Here is a 25,597-nt window from a genome sequence, read left to right on the forward strand (position 1 = left end):
ATGTTGTTTATGGTATATCAGTTATACCTGAATAAGGCTGTTTCTTGAGGAAAGGTGTATATTATCATTTGCTTAGAAAGTAGCACATTCTTGGAACAGGCTAAGGAAACAATATATATTCACTCTATGAATTAAGACATAATTTTTCCAGTATTATAGAGCAAGTATATGGAGAACCTGAGAATCAAATTCAGATTTGGCGCAATAATATAGACCTCCTAGGTTGTCTTCCTGGTCCATTCCTCTTCTGGGAACTGCTTCTCCCCACCAGATCTGCAGGCTATCAGTTATGAGCCTCTGGCAGCCATTTTATACAGGCATGGACCCGTGCTCCTGACCATAGTGAATTGGTCCAGGAGCAGACCCCTGACCCAAGCTGGAACAATAAGATACCTGTTCCAGGAATCTGAGATTGGGACCAGGATTCTAGGTTTAATATGGCTTGTTTCTTGAATGGAGAAGGTGCTCACAGCAGAGCTCCTGGTGGCTGTGTTTTTGACTCCATAGACCCTTGAATCAGAGGAAGCCATGCTGCTCATGATCCCACTTGAAATTGTGGAGAGATGATTGTATGTATATCCTAGGCTATGTTGTTAAAAAATGTGGGGTTTTTTTTTTTTGTTTTTTACTGTAGGTCATGTTCAAAAAATATGTAAAGCCACTACCTTCACTAAGTTCTTTCTCTAGCATATGAACTATTGAAATATCTACTGCAGTTCTGAATGCATTCTATCTTTGTGCATTCTAACATTCCAACAATCTGGTGAACTGAGATGAAGAAAGGTTAAAAATAAAGTGATAATAGTGGTTACCTTTAATGTGGGATTAACTGGGAGAGAGCATAAGTAGCTTTCTGGGGTGCTGGAAAGTTTCTGTGTATTGAACCGTTGTGATTACATATGTGAAAATTCATCGAGCTGTACACCTAAGATTTGTGTATATACTTTGTGTGAGTTACACCATAATAAAAAAGGAAAATAAAGAGCTAGTAATTCTTGATTTAAAACAAATAAAACCTCTTAGTAGACAAGGAATATATACTTCCTTAATAGCATTTCTCTCTACTACCTGTCTCTGAAATAGTGGTGAAATAGCAGCAGTAATCCCTACCCTTGTTAGAGACCTTCAACCTTTAGAATATAAAATGAAAAGCCATGATAGAAAGAGAGGTAGGTGAGAATGATTAGATGCACAAAAAAGAAACAGAGTTTGCAGCACATTCAAATTCCTGGTTCCAGCTCATTCCTGAGGCTTAGCTTAGACCTAGAGTGGCTTAGCATTAACCACTTAGGTCTGGTTAAACCCCAAAGCCTACTAATCCCCCACCCTACCCCAGCTCTCACCCTGCATTTTCTTTAATTGCTTAAACTAGCTCAGGTGAACTTCTACTTTCAATCAAGAGAGTTCTGTTATCAACACAAAATTCCATTTGTTTCTATTATGTTATGATATCATTTTAAACTTACACATAGTGTTCCCTGGCTTTAGTACTTAAACCTTTCCACTTTCTGCTTTAGTGGCTCCTGCCACCACACACTTACACCATTACCAAACAATCTGTTCATATATATTAAGATTATAGAGACCTTACATCAAACCAAAAGGAGTGAACTCTGCAGGCAAACAGTAACACTAGAATTCTCTGCTTATCAACCATTCACTACTTAGGAATTTGATAACCATTTAACACGTAGAATAGCTTAAATGCCCAGACATCTCTCTAAAGACTCCTTCCCCACCTTTTTGTTCTTTTAATTATCTTAATAATTCTCAGAACTTAGTGCTCCCAACAGTTATTGCACAAGGTAGTATTTATAAAACCATGCTTAAAAGACTTTATGGATGGGCTTCCCTGGTGGCGCAGTGGTTGAGAGTCCGCCTGCCGATGCAGGAGACACGGGTTTGTACCCCGGTCCGGGAAGATCCCACATGCCGCGGAGCGGCTGGGCCCGTGAGCCATGGCCGCTGAGCCTGAGCCTTCAGAGCCTGTGCTCCGCGACGGGAGAGGCCACAGCAGTGAGAGGCCCGTGTACCGCAAAAAACAAAAAAAAAAAAAAAAAAAAGACCTTATGGGCAATTTAAGCAATTTTCAAGAGTAGTTTTAACATGGTAATTTTTGCTTTATCAATGACTTTAATTCATACCCACACCCCTTACCATCCAACTCACCTTCAACAAAAGATGCAATTTCATACTATGCTTGCAACTAAAACACAGTAAACTTACTTAGCATTAGAATCTTACTAAATATTGTTTAAACTTTGGCAATTTACAAGGCACCTTGAATTTTGTAGTACCTTAGTATTGTCATGAATATCAATTAATATCACATGATAAATATACAACTGTGCAAGTTGATATATTTCACATGCACCCAACCTTTCTTTCTGACTTTAGCTCCCATTATTCCTCTTCACTCATCCTCTGCTCTAACCAAATTGAACTCAGTGTTCTTCATCCCAATCCTATTCCCAATCCTACCTGTGCCTTACACCTGGAATATTCTCCATCAATTGCCCCTCCCTCTCTGCACATTCAAATCCTACTCATCTTCCCATGTTCACTCCAAATGTGACCTCTCGTAATTTTTCTAGAATTTCTAGATTTAAGGCCTCCCTCCTCTAAACACCCACCTTAATAATCCGATGTTTTTTTGATGCATCACTGTCTGCATTTTATTATAGTAATTTGGTGTGTGTTTTGTTGCCACCTCCAGTGTTTTTCACCCTTTTCCTTGTCATGACACAAATAGAAAATGATATTTATAAGCAAAACTGAGAGAGAAAGCTGTTCTCAGCCTCTGCCACTGGCTCAGTTGCACTGGGAGCTTGGAAAGTTAACGCTTCCACACACCTATGACACAGTCAAGCACAGGGGTTGAGAAGCTGTCTTGTACCATCCCACGTTAGAATATAAGCTTCCTGAGGACCGGCTCCATGTTTGCTCATCTCAGTATCCACCTATAGATTCTAGTTCGATACCTTGTACCTGTAATAAATGAATAATTGGATAAATGACAAAGCACTATTTAAATTTGTTTTTACAGAGTTCTGAGGGCTTCCAGTTTCAGCTCTGACTTGTAAAGAACTTGAAGGTCATCACCCCCATCCGTACAACAAGAAAAAAGACGAACAAACTTAAAGTAAATTACCTTTCTTTGACTCATAAAAGAATTGAGGTTCAGGGCAAACTGCCCCTCTCCCCGAAATCTGGAGAGACAGGCAAATACAGAGAATCGCAACTAACATTAGCTTATCTGAAACAGAAGTCCCTGGAGCCTTAAGCTGGTGGAAACATTTACATGATAACTTTGACAAATCCTTGGAGGTGGAGTGTGGACTAGTGTGAGAGTGAGAAACTCTTGGGGCCTGCAGTCTTAGGGGGGAACTGCATACATTCATGAGCTTTACCTCCAGGAAGCTCACCAGGTTCTCATGGTGAAGAGCCAAGAAAAAAAACTCATGTTTCTGGCAGAGGAGGAGAAAATAAACTATGTTGAAATATATGGAGCCTTCTCTATAACAAAGGCCTACATAGCCAGAGACGAATGGCGGGGGAGAGTGGAGGTGCTGAGAGAGGGTTGCATTACCCAACTGCAGCCCCTTCTAGACTTCCTGTCTCTCCTAGGGCAGGGAAGTGGCTGAGAAACACTTGTGAAGGTCAAAGCCCAAAGACACAAGACCACTGAAAGACTGAAAATTAATCATAGGTAAATCATAATTATTGAATGCTTCTGCACCCCCTACACCTTAGCACCATATCTGCAGGTCTTCAGAATAATCACAGCGGATTAGAACTGAAAGAACTGCAAGGTGCAGTCTCTATATAAGGAGTTTTTAGGAGAATCCAGACCACAAGGATGCTAGAGGAAATTGAATTCTTATACCTACTGCAAACATTAAACACAGCCCAGCTCCTAGCCAGATTAATGTAAAACCTCACACCAAAAGCCTGTTCACCTCAGTTCCCACTACCTGATACAACATGTTTGGCTTTCAACAAAAAATTACAAGGCCTATTAACAGACAAGAAAAGGCACTGACTAAAGAAACAAAGCATGGATCAGAATCAGACTCAGATATGACATAGATTTTTGTAATTATTAGACAGGGAATTTAAAATAACTGTGATTAATATGGTAAGGAGTCTAACGGAAAAAATTGACAACATACAAGAACAGATGGGTAATGGAAGGAGAGAGATGGAAACTCTAAGAAAGAATCAAAAGGAAATGCCGAGAACGAGAAACACTCTAATGAAGATGAAGAACACCTTTGATGGGCTTTTCAGTAGACTGGACATGGTCCCAAGGAAACAATGAGTGTGTGTGAAGATATAGCAATAGAAACTGCCCAAATTAAAATGCAAAGGAAAAAAAAAAAAAGAACAGAACACCTAAGAACTGTGGGACAATTTCAAAAGATGTAACGTATACATAATTGGCATACTAGAAGGAGAGGAGAAAGAAAATGGAACAGAAGAAATATTTGAAGTAAAAATGGATGAGAATTTTCCAAAATTAATGACCAAACCACAGATGCAGGAAACTCACAGAAAACCAAGCAAGATAAATGCCAAAAAAATCTACATCTAAGTATGTCATAGTCAAACTCAAAAAAAGCAGAGACAATGGGAAAATCTTGAAAGAAGTCAGAGGGAAAGAACATCTTATGTATAGAGCAACAAGGATAAGAATTACATCTGAATTCTTGTCAGAAACCATGCAAGCAAGAAAAGAGTGGAGTGAAATATTCAAAGTGTTAGGAAAAAAAGAATCCAACAAAACACAAACCTAGAATTTGATATCCAGCAAATTTATCCTTTACAAGTGAAGGACAAATAAAGACTTTCTCAGATGACCAAAAAAAAAAAAAAAAAAAGTGAAAGAATTCATTTCCAGCAGACCTGCTCTGCAAGAAATGTTAAAAGAAATTCTTCCAGGGAGGAAAAAAATGTAATAGATTACAAATCTGGATATGTAAAGAAAGGATGAGCCCAGAAGAGGAATAAATAAATTTAAAATAAAATATTTTATTTTTCTTCTTCTTACTTGGTCTAATAGATAACTATTCAAAGTAATAATAGTAACAATACATTGGGTAAAATAAATGGTAGCAATGTTTTAAGGAATAGGAGGGAGGAATTGGGAAAACTCTGTTTAAGGTAACTGAACTACCCATAAAGTGATAAGTGTAATATGAAAGGGGACTTAGATTAGTTGAAATACACATTATAAACTCTAGAGAAATTACTAAAAAAAAGTTTAAAAAGAAGTATAATTGATACACCAGAGAGTACAAAAAGGGGGCAGGAGAGAAACAAGTACAAACAGAAAAGAGTTATAAACATGGTAAATATTAAACCAACTATATTAATAACCACTTTAAATATGAATGCTCTGAATACACCAATTTTTTTTGTCAGCATGACTGTCTGAGTGAACAAACAAACATGACCCAGCTATATGTTTTCTGCAAGAAACCCACCTTAAATATAAAGACACAGAAAGGTTAAAAGTAAAGGAATGGAGAAAGATATACCATGCTAATGCTAATCAAGAGTAGCTATATAGAGACTTCCTTGGTGGTCCAGTGGTAAAGAATCCGCCCTACAATGCAGGGGACGTGGGTTCGATCCCTGGTCAGGGAACTAAGATCCCACATGCTGGGGCAACTAAGCCCGAGTGCCGCAACTACCGAGCTTGCATGCCTCAACTAGAGCCTGAGTGCCGCAAACTACAGAGCCCACGCACTCTGGAGCCTGCACACCACAACTAGAGAAGAGAAAATCCACACACCACAACTAGAGAGAAGCCCATGCACCACAACAAAGGTCCTGCGTGCTGCAACTAAGACCAGACGCAGCCAAAAATAAATTAACTAACTAACTAAACAATAAATAAATCTTCAAAAAAAACGGAGTAGCTATATTAATTTCAGACAAAGCAGACTTGAGAACAAGGAAAATTATCAAGAATAAAGAGGGACACTTTGCCTAATGATAAAGGGGTTAATTCTCCATGAAGATGTAACAATCCTTAATGTGTATGTACCTAACAACAGAGCACCAAAATACATGAGGCAAAGCCTGATAGAACTGCAGGGAAAAATAAAGTGCCTTGCAAATAGAGTATGAGAGCAACAAAAATTAAGTTCATGAAAGTTGCCATTTCTTCCAGGGGCAAAAATGAAGTTCATGAAATTTGCCATTTCTTCCAGGAGCAGCAGGATTGTCATAGAAGAACTAAGAGAATATAACAACAGTGCAAAATGATTTCCAAGATACCAAATACTTCTAGATTCCTGTTGGAGAACCTGCCGAGGCTCTCTTTTACAGGATTATAGAATCTATCCTCAATCCTTTCATAACTGACACTCTCACCAGTAAACTTTTTAATCCTCCAACCAGCAGAAATACATTTAAGGGATTGGAAATCAACAAAATTCACAGAGTTCCACCCTCCCTCTTCTCAGCCCAGCAAGTGCCCAAATGTCATTGTCACACCCTTTAGGGGATTTTTTTCCCTTTTTTAGGCCTCAATGGATTACAGAAGCTTTTTGAATGGTATTTATATTTCCTCTAGCCAAAGACACATTAACTGTAATATTCCTTTGGTAGATTATTACTAAAGAAAGAAATATTGCTTGCTCCATGGAAATAAACTGATAGGTTCAGCAACTTTCACTTTGCTTATATAAATGAACGCTTCAGATGATAAATGTTTCAAGCCTGAGCAAAGGGTTTTAAATATGGAAAAAATGTTCCTGAATCCCTGTACTTTAACATTGCAGGACATAAATTGTAAGTTTGAATCTTTCTAACATCTGGTAAGTGCTTTCACATTCATTCAATCAGTCAGTCTGCACAGCCAATAGGCCAGCCACTGTGCTGAGTCCTGCTGATTGAAAGTTTAAAAAGATCTCATTTCTGTCTTCTAGGAGCTCACCTTCTGGAGGGAAAGACAGACATGTCAACGAATACAATACAGTTAACAAGCCCTTTTAAGCTATCCCTACACAAGTGCTATAGAAAGAAGCACAGAGAAGGTGACTTCAGAGTTTGGTCAATACATAGGAATTATTAAGGAAGGGAGGACAGAGCATTCTGAACAGACAGAAAATATGTAAAAGGCACAAAGAATGAAACAAAGGTATGTTCAGGTCCCCAGAGTGCAGGTCCCAGGGGCAGATAAGCAGAGAAGGTTGCCTGAAGATAGGATGAGTAACTACCTCAAATGTATTTTCCAAAGTTCATGTCGATCATGTTCCTATATGTTTCAGATCTGGTCATGGCACTAGTTACTTTTAAACCTTTGTTGTGGCCCCCTCCTTCTCAGACACGCATCATACAATCTTACACACACTTATGATTTCTTGTGGGGGCTTCTGAGGCTCTCCAAGTTTTAATTTCAATTTCCAGCTTCATAGCCCACCATTTTCTGAAGCTCCATAAGGTTCCTCTAATTTCCTAATATCCCATCCACTTTCTTTCTTCTATGCCTTTGCTCAAGCTGTTCTTTTCTTTGGAATGTTTTCTGCTTCCTTTCCATTGATCAAAATTTTACTTCTCCCTGAAGACACACCTCAAATTTCTTCTCTCCAGAGAAACCTTCCTTTATCCCCCCTCACCACCTGTTCCCACAGTACCTTGATTTAATTTTACTCTGCAGTATAGTTGTTCACATATCTGTCCTTCCAACTAGAACAGAAACTTATTGAGGGCAGGCACCTTGTGTCATTTATTGTGTGTTCCCAGCACATGCCCTGGAATGTGGCATTTGATAATATTTGTTTTCAATGACATGTGTGTCTCATCACCTTTGCAATCTGATTAGTCTTCTCCAGTTTCAAAACTGAGTTCCTGCAGCCACAAGCCTTCTTAAAGCTATTTGTCACTGAGGGTGAGATCAGAGGAAGAATAAGAAAACCACCTGAGGCACACAACAAAGTCACTTGGGGATCTTTAAAAAATGTAATTGCCTGGTTCCCACCTTCAGAGATTATGATTTCATTGGGCTGAAGTGGAAACCAGGCATCAATATGTTTTTTAAAGTTCTCTGGATAATTCTTAAGTGTGGTCAGTTTTGAGAACCATAGACTTAAAGGGCAGGTGAGAAATAATTACTAGGCCCCATATAGGAATTAGAATAATTTCTAATTCATTTTTCTCAAATGGTGATGCTTTTCCCAGAAAAAAACATAACTAAAGGAATGGGGCCACACAGTTTACGTGAAATTGACTTTTTTCCAGAGAAATCTTTGCCACAAGGAGTCTGAGTTTCTGTAGGAGGAATCACACGTTGGACATGATACTTGCCTACACGGTCCTGATCAACTTGTCTAGAGAATCCCATTGAACTGAAATAAAAATGCCAGGCATCAAACCATCAAATGAGTAAGAAAACTTGAGAGTTCCCAGTTCTCATGAGAGTCCCCAACGTGGATACCCCCTATAGCCCTCAGTGGAATGGGGAGGACAGAGCCAGGTACCATGGGGAGGATCGCATGTTGCACAACTCCAAGGGCACAATGCACATTGCATTCCATATGAAGGGCGCCTCCTGGAATTGGGTAATGCCACATCTTGGAGCAGGACTTTTCCTGTCCTCTCAGGAGATTTCCGGTGGTGGCCTCCATCTTGCTTCTTCTCCCCAGCCTTCTTCTGGCTTGGAACTGTTACTCTGAACCAACGTGAGGAATGAAGAGCCTCCTCACCAAAATACTTCTGCCGGAGTCTTTTCCTACCTGATGATGTCTTCATTGGAAATTCCCGTAAGTGGCAGCTCTTGTCAACACAGCCTTGATCCACCCAATGTGTTACACTATGCTGCTGAAATCCACAGAATTGGTCCCTAAATCAGCCACTGCAGGAAAGTTTTCAGAAAGGGTGTCAGTTCCTTCTCAGCTTTGCCACCCCTTTTCTTTTTCCTTATTAGAGTATCCACAGAGAAGGAAAGTACGTATTTTATTTCTAGATTTTGGCTGGGTTTTTTTTGGGAGGCAGGGAATCAAATTGAACAATCTAAAGGCAAAGAAGAGATAAATTGAAGCTGTACAGTCCTCCCGTGGAATCCAAGGGGGATTGGTTCCAGGACCCCCACAGATACCAAAATCCAAGCAGGCTCAAGTCCCTTATATAAAATGGCATAAATGTAAATGCTATAGAAATAATTTAAAATAGAATGTAAATGCTATGTAAATAGTTGCCAGTGTGCAGCAAATTCGAGTTTTGGTTTCTGGAATTTTCGGGAATTTTTTTCAAATATTTTCAATCCGTGGTTGGTTGAATCTTTGGATGCAGAACCTGAGGATACCAAAGGCCGACTTATTATTTATAAAAAATTATCCCAGCATCTGGCAGAGAATAGGGAGCTGAAAAAAATGTTAGTTTCCGTTGGAGGATGGTATGGTGGTGGCAATGGGCAGTGTTAATCTACAGAATGGCTTTCACTTTTTATGTTTTTAGAGAGTGTGGGGAGAGCAGCAGGGTACTCAAGGTAAAGGATTATTTTCTCCTCAAATGAAATTGTTGTGAGAATGAAAAAAGAAACAGGTACTTACCATAAGAAATTTTGCAAACTGTAACACCGGATATAAAACATATGGAGTTATTATTGTCATAAGAGATGTGCAAACCAAATGCCACCAGGATTTGAAGGGGAGGAAGAGACCACATCCTGCTGTGGAAATCAGGAGGAAATGGTATCCACCACTTAATAAAGACATACCTTCTACAAGACTTCGTTTCTGCATTGTAGGAAGGTCCATGATCCCTACTCAGACCAAAAAGCAAACTGGTTGTGAGAATACTTTTAAAATCTTTGTATCTGCACTTTGTTAACTGTAGAGCACTATACAAATGCAAAGTGATGTTACTGTAGCTGTTATTGGTGATGGAGATGCTATCATTATTATTGACTTTGAAGATATCGGTCAGCATTCAACAGGGAAAGCTATCAGAGGAAGGCCCTACAAGTACAGAAATGAGGGCTGGAGAGGTTTCTGCCAACTTTCTTGGCTGGTTTAGAGTTCCTCTACATAACATCGTTGAGTGTCTGTTGATACCTACTCTGTCACAAAGGCCTGTGACAATGTTGGTTAACACCATATTGAATAAGAAATGCTGTCTGCCTTCAGAGAGGTCACCTTGATTTGGTTTTGATATTTGGCCTCAAATATTAGATTAAGACATGTATAGTTAATTTATAGGCCTTGGAGAACTCCTGAACTTTTTAGAGCAGAGGAGTGACATGATGTGATTGCATTTCAGGTATTCCTGACAAAATGCCCAGTTTAGCTTTCAACCATCAGGAAATATTTTAGGTTAGCAGATGATTGAGCTCCTCCACCCCCAGGCTTCAGAATCTAGAATGTTGTCCCCCTCTAAATAGACCTTTCCCCCCTCCCAAACTTTATGAATTATGGAACTGATTGTTTCCTTCTTTGCAACGGCTGTTAAAAAGCCTAAGTCAAGTTTAGCAAGTGTATCGGACTTCAAATCATGAACGTGAATACTCACTTCAGCCTTTTCTTACTTTACCCACATTTGTTTTCTTTTTAATCCTTCCCTTGCTTTTAAAATTTTTTTGTTGAATTTAGAATGGATAAACGACAAAGTCCTACTGTATAGCACAGGAAAGTATATCCAATCTCCTGGGATAAACCATAATGGAAAAGAATATAAAAAAGAACGCATGTCTACATGTGTATAACTGAGTCACTTTGCTGCACAGCAGAGATGGGCACAACATGGTAAATCGAATAAATTGAATAAAAAATAAATTAAAAAAATAAAAATTTTAATTGAATTATATGTAGTTTTGTAAACCATCTTCAATCCTTTCTGGAATAAGGGTAAGTTATAAATAGATAAAGATCATTCTTATTTTTAAATTTCTTATTCAATTAACTTCTGGTGAAGAGTATTTGAAATGTCTCCTGGGGAAATTTGCATGGATCAGGCAGATTGGAAAAATAACATTTACAGGCGTTACTTTCTGGTTCTACTGCTGATCTCCTAACTTTTAAAATTTGGTTTAAGTCCTGTATAACATAGCACTTGAACAAAATGTGAATCTATTGGTAGCTGAATATTTTTGCATTTAAAGTTTGAATTTTGTTTTCAAAAGAATTTAAGAAAAGATACAAACATAAGACTACCTAAATCTTTGTTCCTGTGTGTTTAAAAAATTCTATTTAAGTTTAAATAAAAGAGCTAAGATTTATAGCCTATCAGAGCATTAGAAGATAAAATCTGTTATCCCGATTAAAAAAAAATCATACATATAAAAATGCATTTGAAATGGAATGAAACCTGTTCTGTTACTAAAAGATATTTGTAATGCTAGAACTACATTGCTAGATCAGAAGAAAGGAAGATATAGAAAAGTCTGTATGTCTTCCTATATTCAATCTCCCTTATCATTTTAAACTTGTTTTTTTTAAAAAAAAATTTATTTATTTTGGCTGCATTGGGTCTTTGTTGCTGTGCGCAGGCTTTTCTCTAGTTGCAGCGAGCGGGGTCCACTCCTCGTTCCGGTGTGCGGGCCTCTCATTGTGGTGGCTTTTCTTGTTGTGGAGCACGGGCTCTAGGCACGCGGGCTTCAGTAGTTGTGGCTCAAAGGCTCTAGAGCACAGGCTCAGTAGTTTTGGTGCACGGGCTTTGTTGCTCCATGGCATGTGAGATCTTCCCGGACCAGGGCTTGAACCTGTGTCCCCTGCATTGGCAGGCGGACTCTTAACCACTGCGCCACCAGGGAAGCCCTAAACTTGCATTTTTAAACGTTCAAAAGCAAGACAATCTTTAAGAATTTGAAAGTATTAAGGACATTTTCCTCCATTAAAAAAACCCTGTTTACCTAGAGTCTGTCATACAGAGTGAAGTAAGTCAGAAAGAGAAAGACAAATACTGTATGCTAACACATATATATGGAATTTAAGGGAAAAAATGTAATGAAGAACCTAGGGGTAAGACAGGAATAAAGACACAGACCTACTAGAGAACGGACTTGAGGATATGGGGAGGGGGAAGGGTGAGCTGTGACAAAGTGCGAGAGAGGCATGGACATATATACACTACCAAACGTAAGGTAGATAGCTAGTGGGAAGCACCCGCATAGCACAGGGAGATCAGCTCGGTGCTTTGTGACTGCCTGGAGGGGTGGGATAGGGAGGGTGGGAGGGAGGGAGACGCAAGAGGGAAGAGATATGGGAACATATGTATATGTATAACTGATTCACTTTGTTATAAAGCAGAAATGAACACACCATTGTAAAGCAATTATACCCCAATAAAGATGTTAAAAAAATAAAACCTTCAAAAAAAAAAAAAAAACCCTGTTTAGAGATTGCTTTCAGAACCAATTTACAAGACCCCTAACTAAATCAGTTTCCTTGGTTTATGTGTAGACCGTTAATCTCTACATTCCTCACTTCCCTACCCCCTCATTCAATTGAGTAGGTGATCAAGGTTCATCCTTTTTTGTTTCTAATGGACTTGATTATTTCTGAAAACGTTAAAAACCCATTCTCCAAAGGGCAATGCCTTTCTACCTGTAAAGACAGAAAGTAAACTTCAGAAGAGAATTCTGAAAGTGGAATTAGAGATGTTCCAAATGCAGGCAATATTATTAGAACTAAAACATTACCTTCAGGGTGACTGCAGGAGGTAGACTGGGTACATGGTCAGGATGGACTCACTACTGAGCTTTACCCAGACTTCTGATGAACAAATAACTGCTGCTACCTGAACTGATTTGGAACATAGAAAGAAAATTAAGTACCATCCGGCTGACTTTATGATCTAAATTTGGGTTTATCTTAAATCTGATAAACCAATACATAAATGTATCTACTAATAACGTAGCCTGGAACGTGAAGGATGAACTGGTTGAATGACTGATGCATTTGTAGTGAACTCATTTTACTTCCTGGTGATCACTGCATTCTTTTCTATGCTCAATAATCTGCCTGAATTTTTCCAGAGGTTTTCGTTAGACTCACTTTTCCTGTCTTTGAAGGCTCAAATAATTTCTCTATTTAGAAAGTCAAAATATATGATTATTTCTGGTGTTCAAGCACCTCTTCTCATCTCTGTGACACCTCAGAGGATGATAAACAGTGTCTGTGTTTCTTGTACATTGTGGAATAGAATTTATCTCGGTCTAGAGATTTGAAGTCACACAGAGTATTTAGAGCACTCTTTCTTCCTCCTCATTTATCTCGAGCCACAGTTCTCTACTACTGTGGTTGGTCTTGACTCTTTTGATTTCCTATTATGCTTCCATTTGCACCAGAAGAAAATGGACATGAAGTTGAAATTGAATATAAAATGTCAGAACTAGAAAAGCTATTAGACCAAATTAAGGTAAAGAAACAAGTGAAGGATTTGATGTGTCTTGTTCCTTGTGGAGACAAGTACATTGGACTTTATCAAAGTTAATGCTATTAAACATTTGAATCATGTGCTAATTCACCTTATGGTGAATCTATGCTTATGTGCAGCAGACTTTTGATAATAATTTGGCTTTCTGTGTAGATCTGTCTGTAGATCACAGGTAGAAATCAGAGGATCCAAGTTCCTAGTTATAAGTTAATAAACAAGCTTCCTGGTTTATATTTCAGATTTTGTTAGTAAGCATTCACCTGAGAGAGAGAGAGAAGTCCTCTGTCACCATGCTACAAAATCAGGTTCCCGAGGTATAACCCTGGAACATGGAGGTACTGCCACTTTAAGGCTTCCCCAGGCACCTAGCAACTCTTCACCATGGGGCACTTTGATTCCTACTTGTTGCTAGTTGTCCACAAACACCTGCTCTATAAAGACAGTCCACCTCTTGGTTTGCAAGGCCAGAAATGAACACGGCTACTTCTTAAGAGGCAATTACTGACCACGATAGACCTTTTACTCTTAAGAGCAAAAGCTGGAATCCTCCCATCTGTTAACACCTGTTAATCTTCTGAAATGCACCATGGAACAAAGACACTTGTTTTTTTCTTTAGACACATGATGTGAAAATCCATTTTTACAGCCATGCAATTGTGTGGGAAGCTTCAGAAATAAAGATTACAACAGAGTCCCTTCCAAACCTTTTAGAGATTCTTCAGACGATGATGAGAGTTTGATGAATGTTGATGAGAGTTTGATACATGTTCCAAGGACTGAACTGTGGGCCTTTTCAACAAGTAGGAAAAAGGATCAAAAATGCCTAAAAGCCCTAACACCCGTTTTTAAAAAACACTGGCAAAATATAACTATTGAAAAATACAACTTGGAACTTTATCATAATTAAGGAAGCACCTGAAAGGAAAGTTGCTTGACAATTTTGAGTTACTCTCCAACTAAAAAATCTGTTTAATGGACTTTAAAATGATTTTGTATTTGTGTTTAAGAAGTATGCATTTTTTTACAAAAAAAGAAGTATGCATTTCTACCTGGTTTGGCAGTTTAAGTACCAGGCCCTAGCCAGAAAAAAATCTGAAGTGACTAAGGCAGTGCTTCTTAAATAAGAGCAAATTTGAGCTGCCATCCCAAATCACTACCATCTCTTCTGGCAAGACTAGATTAGCACTGACTCTCATCTGATGAAGGAGTCACCTCAAGCTTGGAAACAGCCAGTCGGGATCATCCAGCAAGTACAGGGTAAAACTGAAAAAAGATCCCAGAATTCTGTTCTTTGGCCAGTCCATAGAGAATGGAGAATCTTGTAGAGTTGATGTCATTAACACTTGGATACATTTAAGAAGAGAGAATGACTCTAGTTTCTTCTCTGTCTCTTTAGCTTAGCTCAAAATAACCAAGCACTTGCCCTTACTGACCTCTAAAGATCAATTACTGTTATCTGTCTTACCTGCTCTTCCTTTACATCTCCTCTTTGTTTTATTCAGCTACCTGACTTTGGTTCTGCTTCTGGCCATTTGGAATTGGTGTTTGAGCTTAGCCTCTGTTCCTTTAGACCCTGGATTTTCCTAACGGATTCCAATTTGGTTTATTCTGCTGGCTTTCTATGCGCTGGGCTATCCTAGTTCTTGCCCTTCTGAATCTAATTTCCAGCACAGTCCACTCAGCTGGCTGACCGGCTGTTTTCTCTGTGTGTTCGAGAGTATAAGTGAGTGTAAGGGGGGCAGGGGGAGGGTGTGTGCACAATTTGGATAATCACTCACTAAAATGAGAGAGAGACAGAGAGAGAGAGAGACAGAGAGAGAGAGAGAGAGAAGGAGCTCTAAACAGAAGCAAGGGGAGGGGGGAAGTTATGCATTTGTTACTCCTTATTAACCATCCTGAGGTTTGAGGCAAATTCTTAATTGTTTACTTTCCTGCCAAGAAGTTTATCTCAGCTCTCAGATTTTGCTGCCACCTGGTGCTAAAATGTTCTAGGTAGTGATCCCTAAATAGTTTGACAAACTCCAGAAGTATAACCTAGACTCAGAGATAACACAAATTAGGATACTGGATGCTTAACATAATAAATAAAAGATATAACATTGAAAAATCCCTAATTCAATATCATATAATCATTTAAGAAATGAATGTAGTATACCTGTTAGAACAAATTTATAAGAAGCAATAGTAGTAATTACTATGTAGCTCTGAGATGTCACCATCTCTTAGAAGTAAGGTCCCCATTTGAGCTGTCACTCCTGAATATGACAGAATACTTAGTGTTAATACACATTAACAACAAATAACTTCTCTCAGTTAATGTCCCCCCAGTTTAAAGTGGGAGGGGGCATTTAACTTATACTCTTTGTAAGTCAAGATTGGCTAAATTTGGGGCTTCCCTGGTGGCGCAGTGGTTGAGAATCTGCCTGCTAATGCAGGGGACACGGGTTCGAGCCCTGGTCTGGGAGGATCCCACATGCCGAGGAGCAACTAGGCCCGTGAGCCACAAATACTGAGCCTGCACGTCTGGAGCCTGTGCTCCACAACAAGAGAGGCCGCGATGAAGAGCGGCCCCTGCTTGCCACAACTAGAGAAAGCCCTCGCGTAGAAACGAAGACCTAACACAGCAAAAATAAATAAATTAATTAATAAACTCCTACCCCCAACATCTTAAAAAAAAAAAAAAAGATTGGCTAAATTTGCCCAAGATTTATTTGTTTCACAGAAACTATTCTTTCCTTTTATGGTCTTCACTGGTCTGCTGTTTCTCCCCATTCTTCATCCTGCTACTATTGTTCTCCATTGCTTCTCCAGGCAGGATTTGCTTCTGTTGCTCCTGCTTTTCCATAATTATGTTTGTCCCTGTTTTCCACTCACTGTGTTGAAAGTGGTTTTTCCTTCCAGCTGATAACATATCATGCAGCCAACTTTTCCAATTCTAACCTTTAAAGGAATGCTGTCCTATTGGACTGTCAAATAGAGCTTTGCTCATTTAGCTTTTGAGTCCCAGGTGTGAAGGGATGTTAAAAGAATTCCCCCAAAACCCAGGCAAGAGAGCAGTTTGGTAGTGCCATCCATCTGTGGCAGATTATATTTTCTAAATGTGACAAAAAGAATAACCCCCATTCCACATACTCTTATTTACAATGTGACTTTGACAGTCCTCCCATAGAGAAGTGGAATCTATGTTCCCTTCCCTAGAAACGGTGGATTTGTGGTTGAAAGAAGCGACACTATGTGACTTCCAAGGTTAGATTATAAAAAAGAATCATTTCCCTGTCCAGTTCTCTTGGGAGACTCACTTTTAGAACCCAACCACCAAGCTATGAGGAAGCCCAAACTATCTCACGCTGAGACACCACATGGAGAGATCACTTGTATTTTTTCCAGCCATCAGCCCACCTGAGGTCCCAGCCACAGCCAGCATCAACTTTGAAGACACCTCTAGATGATCCCAAACCCCAGCTATCAAGTCACCTCAGCATTCAAGCCTTGCTAGATGAGGCCCCACACATCAGAGACCAAAAACAAGCCAGCCCTGCTGTTCTGTGTCAAAATTCCTGACCCACAGAAACCAAGAGTATAATACAATTATTGTTTTATGACACTGAGTTTTGGGGTGGTTTGTTATACAGCAATACTGACAGAAAAAGTATCCTCTTCAGTGTGTTCCTCATAAGTCGTGAGCGGGTACCCCAAGATGGGTGCAGATCCCAACTCCCCTTTATCTCATACATAAGTTTCTTATCATCTTGAAGCATCTTTCTTGACCAGAGCTTGACAGCCTTCATTTCTTGTTTTCGGGGGTCTTACTTCTGGTCAGAAGCCCTGCTATTAATTTCAGAGACTGTTTCTCCATTTCCCCCAGAAGATCTGGGCCTTCACTGTAAATCCTTTTGCCTCACTCATTTCTGACCCATTTCTCATGTTACCTATCCTTGATTTCTCATTCCATCATCTACTCCTGGAATCCATATCTTCTTGGGATGAGTGCCAGTAGGAATTGTACCTTTACAGAAGAGACTCCAGCCTACCCAAAGGAGTGTGGCCTCACCTGCTGGTTCCTACAAAACAATCATAGCATTGATAGCCCAGTATCAGTATTTTCTTGATTGTTTTAAAATTTATTGAGATATTACTATATGCCAGGCATTGTGCTAAACTCTGTACATACTCATTTCAGTCCTCTCAACAACCTTATAGAGTAACAACTATTATCCCTCCAATTTTAAAATAAGGAAAATGAAGAACAGAGAAGTTAGGTAATTTGCTCAAGGCAAGACGGCCTGTAAATGGTAGAGGGGGGATTCAGATGAAGGTGATCTAACCCCAGAGCCCATGCTCTTAACCACATGTCCCATGTACAAGACATTAAACAGCTGGCATGCATCAAACCAAGCCCAGCTTTTAAGGACTATTCCAGGGTGAGGTGAAGACCTTACTTACATGTCCCTCCTGCCTTTCTCTTCCTCACAGCTTCCTATTTCTGCACGTAAGGGCACATGCATCTCTACAGGAGTAAGCAACCACTTCTAGGTGAAGAACATCCAGTTTAATTGTCTACAAAGAAAATAAACATTTCTCCAAAAAGAAGCAACAAAATCTGTAGATGCATAATTTTGGCTGCTAAAACCTAGCCAGGACAATTTATATTATACCACAGTCATTTAGCTTTCTAGGCTAAAATATCTGCATTCAGGTTACACAACAGATCTTCCCAAGAAAAACAGGTAGAAACTTTGGGTAACTAAAGGGCCAGTTCAGGACTTTAGCCTCCTGAGACAAAGGACAATCTGCCTCAAAGTGTATTCTTGCAGGGCAGAAACTGCTCACAGCAATTTAATAATAGTGCTTTGCATTGGTTTCCGCCAATATAACAGGGGTGTAGCAGGCTTCCTGGGAGCAGCTATAGCTGTTGCTCCAGGCCTACTATTGAGACTGCACTCAGCATTTTGATGTATTCCTACTGTAGGTCCACCTCTTTCATGCATGGATGAGAAATGAATATTTTACCGAAAATCCCGTGGGACTAGGGGAAGAGGTTCTATATTGAAAAATTATATTTTAAACATTAATAAAATCTGTTAAATATCTCTGTTCTTTCCCCAGTTTTCCATTGTGGACAGCAGCTCTCTTTTCTCTTCAAAATTCTTTCCCCTCCCTCCAGAATTATTCTCTAAGCTCACACCCCTCTTCAGTCTCTCATTCCAAATCAACACCAAAAATACTGGCAGAAGTTGAAATTGGATGCCTGCAGCATTATAGCTCCACTCAGGGTGACTGTGAAGGACAGTGTTGAAGAGAAATCTCTTCGGTGGTCAAAACTCCAAGCAGTACACCTGGTTGGTTAACTTGCCTGGAAGGAAGATGAACAAAAGTATTGCTCTACATTAATTCATGAGCAAATCACTAAGAGTTTGGATTGGAAGGAAGATGACTGGAGAATTGGAGGCAGTGAGTTCTGGAGAAAAGGTATGAGGATAGACCTCTTTGAAAGAGCACAGAATATGATATTCGTGTCCCAGGCGAATGCTAACCAAAGAGCAAGATCTTAATCAGGTAGACAAGATGACCTGTTTTGTGGATGTCAGTCAGCCTCTTTCCCCAGTCACTCCTGTCCTTGACCAAGGCATTCATAAATAAAGTGGCCATGGCTACAGGGATAGAGGTTGTCCATGTTGCTGATTAAAGAGCCAGTCTGGTTACCTCCACTACTGAGTCCCTAACTGCCAAAAGCAAAGACCAACACCAGTCAAATATATGACATTGTTTCTCAGTTCACCTGGCATCAGGCTGAGTATACAGAGCCATTTCCATAATAGAAGGGAAAGTGTATTGTTCTTACTAGAATAGATACTTAGTTTGCATATGGATTTGCTTTCCCCTCCTCAGTGATTCTTCCCTAACACCCATCTATGTATGGACTTACAGAAAGCCCTATGCACCGTCATCGTATCCCACAGAGCATTGTTGCTGACCAGGGAACTCACTTTACAGAAAACGAGGGCAATACTAGTCTTCCCATCACCTAGAAACAGCTCACTTGATTGAATTATGTAATAGCCTTTTGAAGGTTCAGTTTAGTGCCTGATGGATGGCAAAGCTTTGCTCTTCAGGATAGATGAAGTGGACTTTGTGTATCTTTTGGTTAGGAGAGGGTTAACATGTTTTCAGTCATGTGAAGAGTAGTTTAATCATGTTATACGAAAGCATGGTCTCGTTGATGGTTTTATTTGGAAATTAAATATAGTTAAAGAGTGTGTGTAGACACCAAGTTGACAAGGGATGAACTATGCTGGATTGTGATATGTCAACCTGGATGAACTGAGAACTTCATTTCCTAGAATTCCATTTTTTGTAGGAGTTAGAGGTGGCTAAGAGAGGAACTTGTGCTAAAGGTCTGAAAGGCTGAAGTCAACACTTTCTGAGGGTTATTGTGGTCAAATGTGGTGATGAACAGATACAGAGGTGCCTTGCAGGTCCATCTTGTCTTTTCTCATTAGCATTTAAACATGTCTTTCCAATCTTTAAAAATCTCTCCCTTAACCTCATGGCCCCTTCCACACTACTTTCTCTTCTTTCATGCTGTGTCCATTTTCACCTTTCTCCTCAATCCTCTGCTACTGGCCTATCACATCCTTCCCCTTAAAATTGCTCTCACTGTTCTTCTCTCTATACACATTTTTTCCCCTGGATTTCTATAACTATTATATGCTGATAGTGCTCAAGAATATATCTATCCAGGTGTCTCCCAAGTTTCATACCTGCATATTCAGTGGTCTACCCAGCGCCGCCACCTGGATGATAGGCACCTACAACTCAGTGGGTCTATAACTAAATGTGTCCTATTTCCCCTCAAAACTATACCTCCTTCATATCTCAGTGAATAGCACTGTCATCCACTCAGGTGCCCAAGTCAGAAACCTGTCACTGTCTTTGCTTAGGTTTCCTTTATCTTTTGCCTGCAATGATTATTGCAACAGTCATTCTTCCTCAAGTTGCGAAGCTCCAGTTCAATAATACAGCTAGGTCTCGGGTCAAAATGGCGAGCAAGCCTGCTGTTGCAGCGTCAAGCAAATGGCTGGAGGGTATTTGAAAATGGTATTACAATGCTGCCGGGTTCAATAAACTGGGCTTAATGTGAGATGATACAACATATGAGAATGACGATGTAAAAGAATCCATAAGAAGACTTCCTGAGAACCTTTATAACAACAGGGTGTTCTCCGTTGAGAGCACTGGACCTGACCGTGAGGCAGCAGATCTTGCCTAAAGAGCAGTGGACAAAATATGAGGAGGATAAATTCTACCTTGAACCATATCTGAAAGAGGTTATTCAGGAAAGAAAAGAGAGAGAAGAATGGGCAAAGAAATAATCATGTAGTTTAAAAATCTGTGGATGCAACCATTCTCAAAGTATTTTTATGAAGTTGGTTAAACCTGGAATATACAATGTGGACCTATCTGGGCTGTAAATGTATTATTTTAAATAAATGTCTATAATAATTATAAAAAAGTAACACAACTATAATGTGCCATACAAACACTATGGTTTATTTTCAGTATAGATGCATCTTAACCCTGAGAATGTGGGGCACTAGATCTCCATTTTATGGGAGAAGTTGCAGCTGATAGTGGGCTGAGATGAACAAAAGGAAAACATGCTTGCACGATAGCGGACATCGTCAGTGTGTTAGACCTGGTGACAATGCTATTCTTTCCACAAATATTCATTCATTTCCTACCATGGACTAGGGACTGTGCCTACAGGATATGCTTCCAGGGCATTGATCCACTGTGTACTTTTTCTGGGTCCTGCACATGTAGGGGATACCAAGATGAAAAAGTCATGGTCCCTGTGCTTAAGGGGCTCTCAGCTCTCTTCATCATGACCCACGTCAAATGATATCTCAGATGGCCCTTTCTAATGCTGAGCTCCTCCCACAAAGAGTGCTGCAGTAAAGTTCCTTCCAGGGCCTATTATTTTCAAAGAATACATTAATTTCAGAGGAAAATAAAGTCAGTCTAGAGGCATAAGTAGGCTGTTGTCCAGGTGCAAGGATTCTGGAAAACCACCACCAATTTAAAAAGCTATATGGAAGGATTCTTTTTGTGGTGACACATAGGGACCGCCTCATTGGGACCTAAGCTAAACTGCAAGCAATCTCAGTAGTGAATTCAGCCTTGTGCTCAGCCCTTTTCCAGAACCTCTGGCTTAATTATGAGAAGAAAACCTATTTATTCTGAGATATCACCACTTTGGGATAAATTCCTGGAAGCCATCATAAAAGCAAAGGGAAGATCTTTCTCAGAGTCTCTTCTCTGGATTTCTGAGAAAGAAGTGTTTCGTGTTTAGCATGTCAAGTTGCTTTTCATTTCAGTCCATGGATTTGCCCCTTATTTAATTCGCTTTGAACTTAGTTCTCCCTGTCCATCCAGAGGCCTGGGTCTCCTATGGGAGGGTAATTCAACCTTTCTCGTGTCTTCCTCAGATATCATCTTTCTCTGAGCACATTCTTCATATTATTAGTTACAAAATAATAAAAATAATAATATTTATATAGTACCTTACATTTCACAAAACTCTTTTCATGTGTTTTAGTTCATTTAATCCTAATAGATCACAGAAAGGCAGAGCCATGAGGAAGCTGAGGTTCAGTGAAAAGTAACCTAAGATCACATAGCTGTTGGATGACAGACCTCACAAAGAACCCAGATATTCTAACCCACATCTTCTTTCAACTATTTCTCCCTATATTCATCCAGTGGCCAAAGTCATTTCTAGCCCTGATCCATTTCATTTCATCCTTCAACCATTTATTCTGAAATCTGAACAAAATTATGTTCATACTGGGAGCCAAGGAACACTGATGTCTCTCCTGGGGATGAGCTTGGTTGTAGGGACCCAGGAAGCCCCCCCATAAACCAGGACTACCAGGACCTACCAAGAACAAGAAAATGCAGGAGTTCTCCTGAGGCAGGGGTTCTCCCCTTTGGCTACACATTGAAAACAGCTGGGGAGCTTTAAACACTACTGAAGCCTGGGTTCTAGCCCCAGAGATTTATATTGAATTGGTCTTGGGGGCAGCCAGGCCATTAGATGTTTAAAAACTCCCCAGCTGATACTAATATGCAGCCAAGTTTGGAAACATTGCCTGAGGGCTTCCACGTGTTTACCTGTTCCTTGCAGGACCTATGGACTCATTCTCTCTTTCTCCCTTTGCTAAATGCTTATTACACCAATCATATATGGTTGTTTAATAAAATCTAGAAAATGCAAGAGGCAGGATCAAGATGGTGGAATAGGAGGACCCTGAGCTCACCTCCCCACAACGAACCCATCAAAACTACAACTACATATTGAGCAACTCTCACTGAGAATGACATGAAAACTGGCAGAATGACTCTCCTACGACCTAGGCTGTAACGAAAGGACCGCACAGAGTCTGGTAGGAGGGAAGGAGAAGTGATCCAATGAGGACCTGCACCCCTCGCGGGTGACCCAGAACAGCACAGGGATATCACAGGTTTGGGGATCCTCCCTAAGGAGTGAGGGGTTCGAGCCCCATATTAGGCACCCCAGCCCTGGGGTTCAACACTAGGAACATGAGCTGGTTTGAAAAGAAGTGGGGCTTACCGGAGGGCTGTAAGAAACAGAGACTCTGCTCTTGAAAGCTCACGTGCACAAATTTGCTTGCTCCCAGTCCCAGCATGGAGGCAGCTGTCTGAAAACTGCCTGGTGCTCTGAGGGCCTGCCCCCCACCCCATACCAGGCTCCTGTTCTGCCGCTGCTCTCCGCTAAGGCCGAGGCCACCACTGCCAGTGAGTGTGCTCACACTTGGAGGGAGATGAACCAGCTTGGTGTGGCCCTGCCTCTAGCCAGGCAGGAGCCCGCCACTGCCATCAGGAGCTCACACTGGGGAGGGAGCAGAACCAGATGAACAGCGTGTCTCCAACCCCTTCGGTTCCAAAACCTCTGACCCCAGCCCAGCCTCTAACCAAGCTCCACACACTGGGGGAAAAGTGCAACCAGCTCAGAAGTGCAGCCCCAAGCCCTCAGGCTCTGACCATGCTCCCAACCAAGGTGGAGACTCCATCCCACTGGGGAGAAACCCAACTTCCTCAGGGCTCCTGCTCCAGCCCCTCTGGCCTTGGCCCCACCCACGATAGGGCGGTGACTGCCTTTGAGCCTAGGAGAAACTGGTGCTGGCACCTGGCTCTCTGCACCCAGCCCCGCTGATTCCAGCCCTACCTCCCATCAAGGTGGTGGCTGCCAGCGCAGGGGGGAAGACATGGCCCATGCTCACTTCAGATCCAGCTCTTCCACTAAAGCCGCTGGAGACACGCAGACTGCATAGGGACCCTCCCACACAAGGACATGCCTTCAAGACCAGGATAGGTAACTGTTTCACCTAATTTCATAGAGACAAACAGAGAAAGGTAAACAAAAATGAGAAAACAGAGGCAGATGTTTCAAATAAAAGACCAAGATAAGGTCCTTGAAAAAAACCCTAATGAAACAGAGACAAATAATTTACCTGATAAAGAGTTCAAAGCAATAGTAATAAGAATGCTAACTAGACTCGGGAAAAGAATAGATGAACAGAGTGAGAAATTCAACAAAGTACTAGAAAATATAAAAAAGAACCAGTCAGAGGCTGAATACAATAACTGAAACGAAAAATAAGCTAGAAGGAATTAATAGCAGATTAGGTGATACAGAAGAATGCATAAGTGATCTCGAGGATAGAATAGTGGAAATCACCCAGTCGTAACAGCAAAAAGAAAAACAAATTTAAAAAAATGAGTCCCTCTGGGACAACATCAAGCATACCAACATTAACATTCAAAACATCATAGTGCTGGCACAAAAACAGGCACATAGATCCTTGGAACAGAAGAGAGAGCCCAGAAATTAACCCAGGTACCTATGGTCAATTAATCTATTACATAGACGACAAGAATATGCAGTGGGGTAAAAACTGTCTCTTCAATAAGTGGTATTGGGAAAACTGTACAGCTACATGGAAAAGAATGAAATTAGAACATTTTCTCATACCATCTACAAAAATAAACTCAAAATGAACTAAAATGAACTAAAGACCCAAATGTAAGCCTGGAAACCATAAAACTCTTAGAAGAAAACATAGACAGTACACTCTTTGACGTCAGTCTTAGCAATATCTTTTTGGATCTGTCTCCTCAGACAATGGAAACAAAAGCAAAAATAAATAAATGGGACTTAATTAAACTTAAAGGCTGTTGCACAGCAAAGGAAACCATTGACAAAATGAAAATACAACATACTGAACAGGAGAAGATATTTGCAAATGATACGTCTGATAAGGGATTAATAACAAGCTCATACAACTCAATATCACAAAAACAAACAAGCTGATTAAAAAAATGGGCAGAGGACCTGAACAGGCATTTTTCCAAAGAAGATGTACAGATGGCCAACAGGTACATGAAGAGATGCTCAACATCACTAATCGTCAGGGAAATGCAAATCAAAATCACAATGAGCTACCACCTCATACCTGTCAGAATTGCTATTCTTAAAAAGACAACAAATAACAAGTGTCAGTGAGAATGTGGAGAAAGGAAACCCTAGTATACTGTTTGTGAGAATGAAAATTGGTATAGCCACTATGGAAAACAGTATAGAGAATCCTCAATAAATGAAAAATAGAACTACCATACGACCCAGCAATTCCTCTACTGGGTATATATCTGAAGAAAACTAAAACACAAATTCAAAAAGATATATACACCCCAATGTTCATTGCAGCATTACTTACAATAGCCAAGTTTTCACCAATAAATGAGTGGATAAAGAAGCTATAATGGAATATATATTAATATATATTATGGTATATTAGCCTTAAAAAAGAATGAAATTTTGCCATTTGCAGCAACATGGATGGTCCTGAGGTTATTGTGCTTAGTGAAATAAATCAGACAAATACTGTATGTTTTCACTTATATGTGGAGCCTAAAAATTAAAACAAATGAACGAATATAACAATACAGAAACAGACTCATAGTTACAGATAACAAACTAGTGGTTACCAGTGGGGAGAGGTGTGGGGGAAGGAGCAAGATAGAGAAAGGGGAATAAGTGGTATAAACTTCTAGGTTTAAAAAATAGGGGCTTCCCTGGTGGCGCAGTGGTTGAGAGACCGCCTGCCGATGCAGAGGACGCGGGTTCGTGCCC

At 40.2% G+C, this 25,597-nt stretch overlaps 1 pseudogene; it reads left to right on the forward strand.

Moving 5' to 3' along the window:
* The first annotated feature begins 20,422 nt into the window (after positions 1 to 20,422).
* LOC113620231 (cytochrome b-c1 complex subunit 7 pseudogene) lies at positions 20,423 to 20,756 on the forward strand (annotated as a pseudogene).
* The last annotated feature ends 4,841 nt before the right edge of the window (positions 20,757 to 25,597 follow it).

The sequence above is a fragment of the Aethalodelphis obliquidens genome, unplaced genomic scaffold, assembly GCF_003676395.1.
Source record: "Aethalodelphis obliquidens isolate GAN/ISIS:26980383/991018 unplaced genomic scaffold, ASM367639v1 scaffold7, whole genome shotgun sequence".
Classification (NCBI taxonomy): Eukaryota; Metazoa; Chordata; class Mammalia; order Artiodactyla; family Delphinidae; genus Aethalodelphis; species Aethalodelphis obliquidens.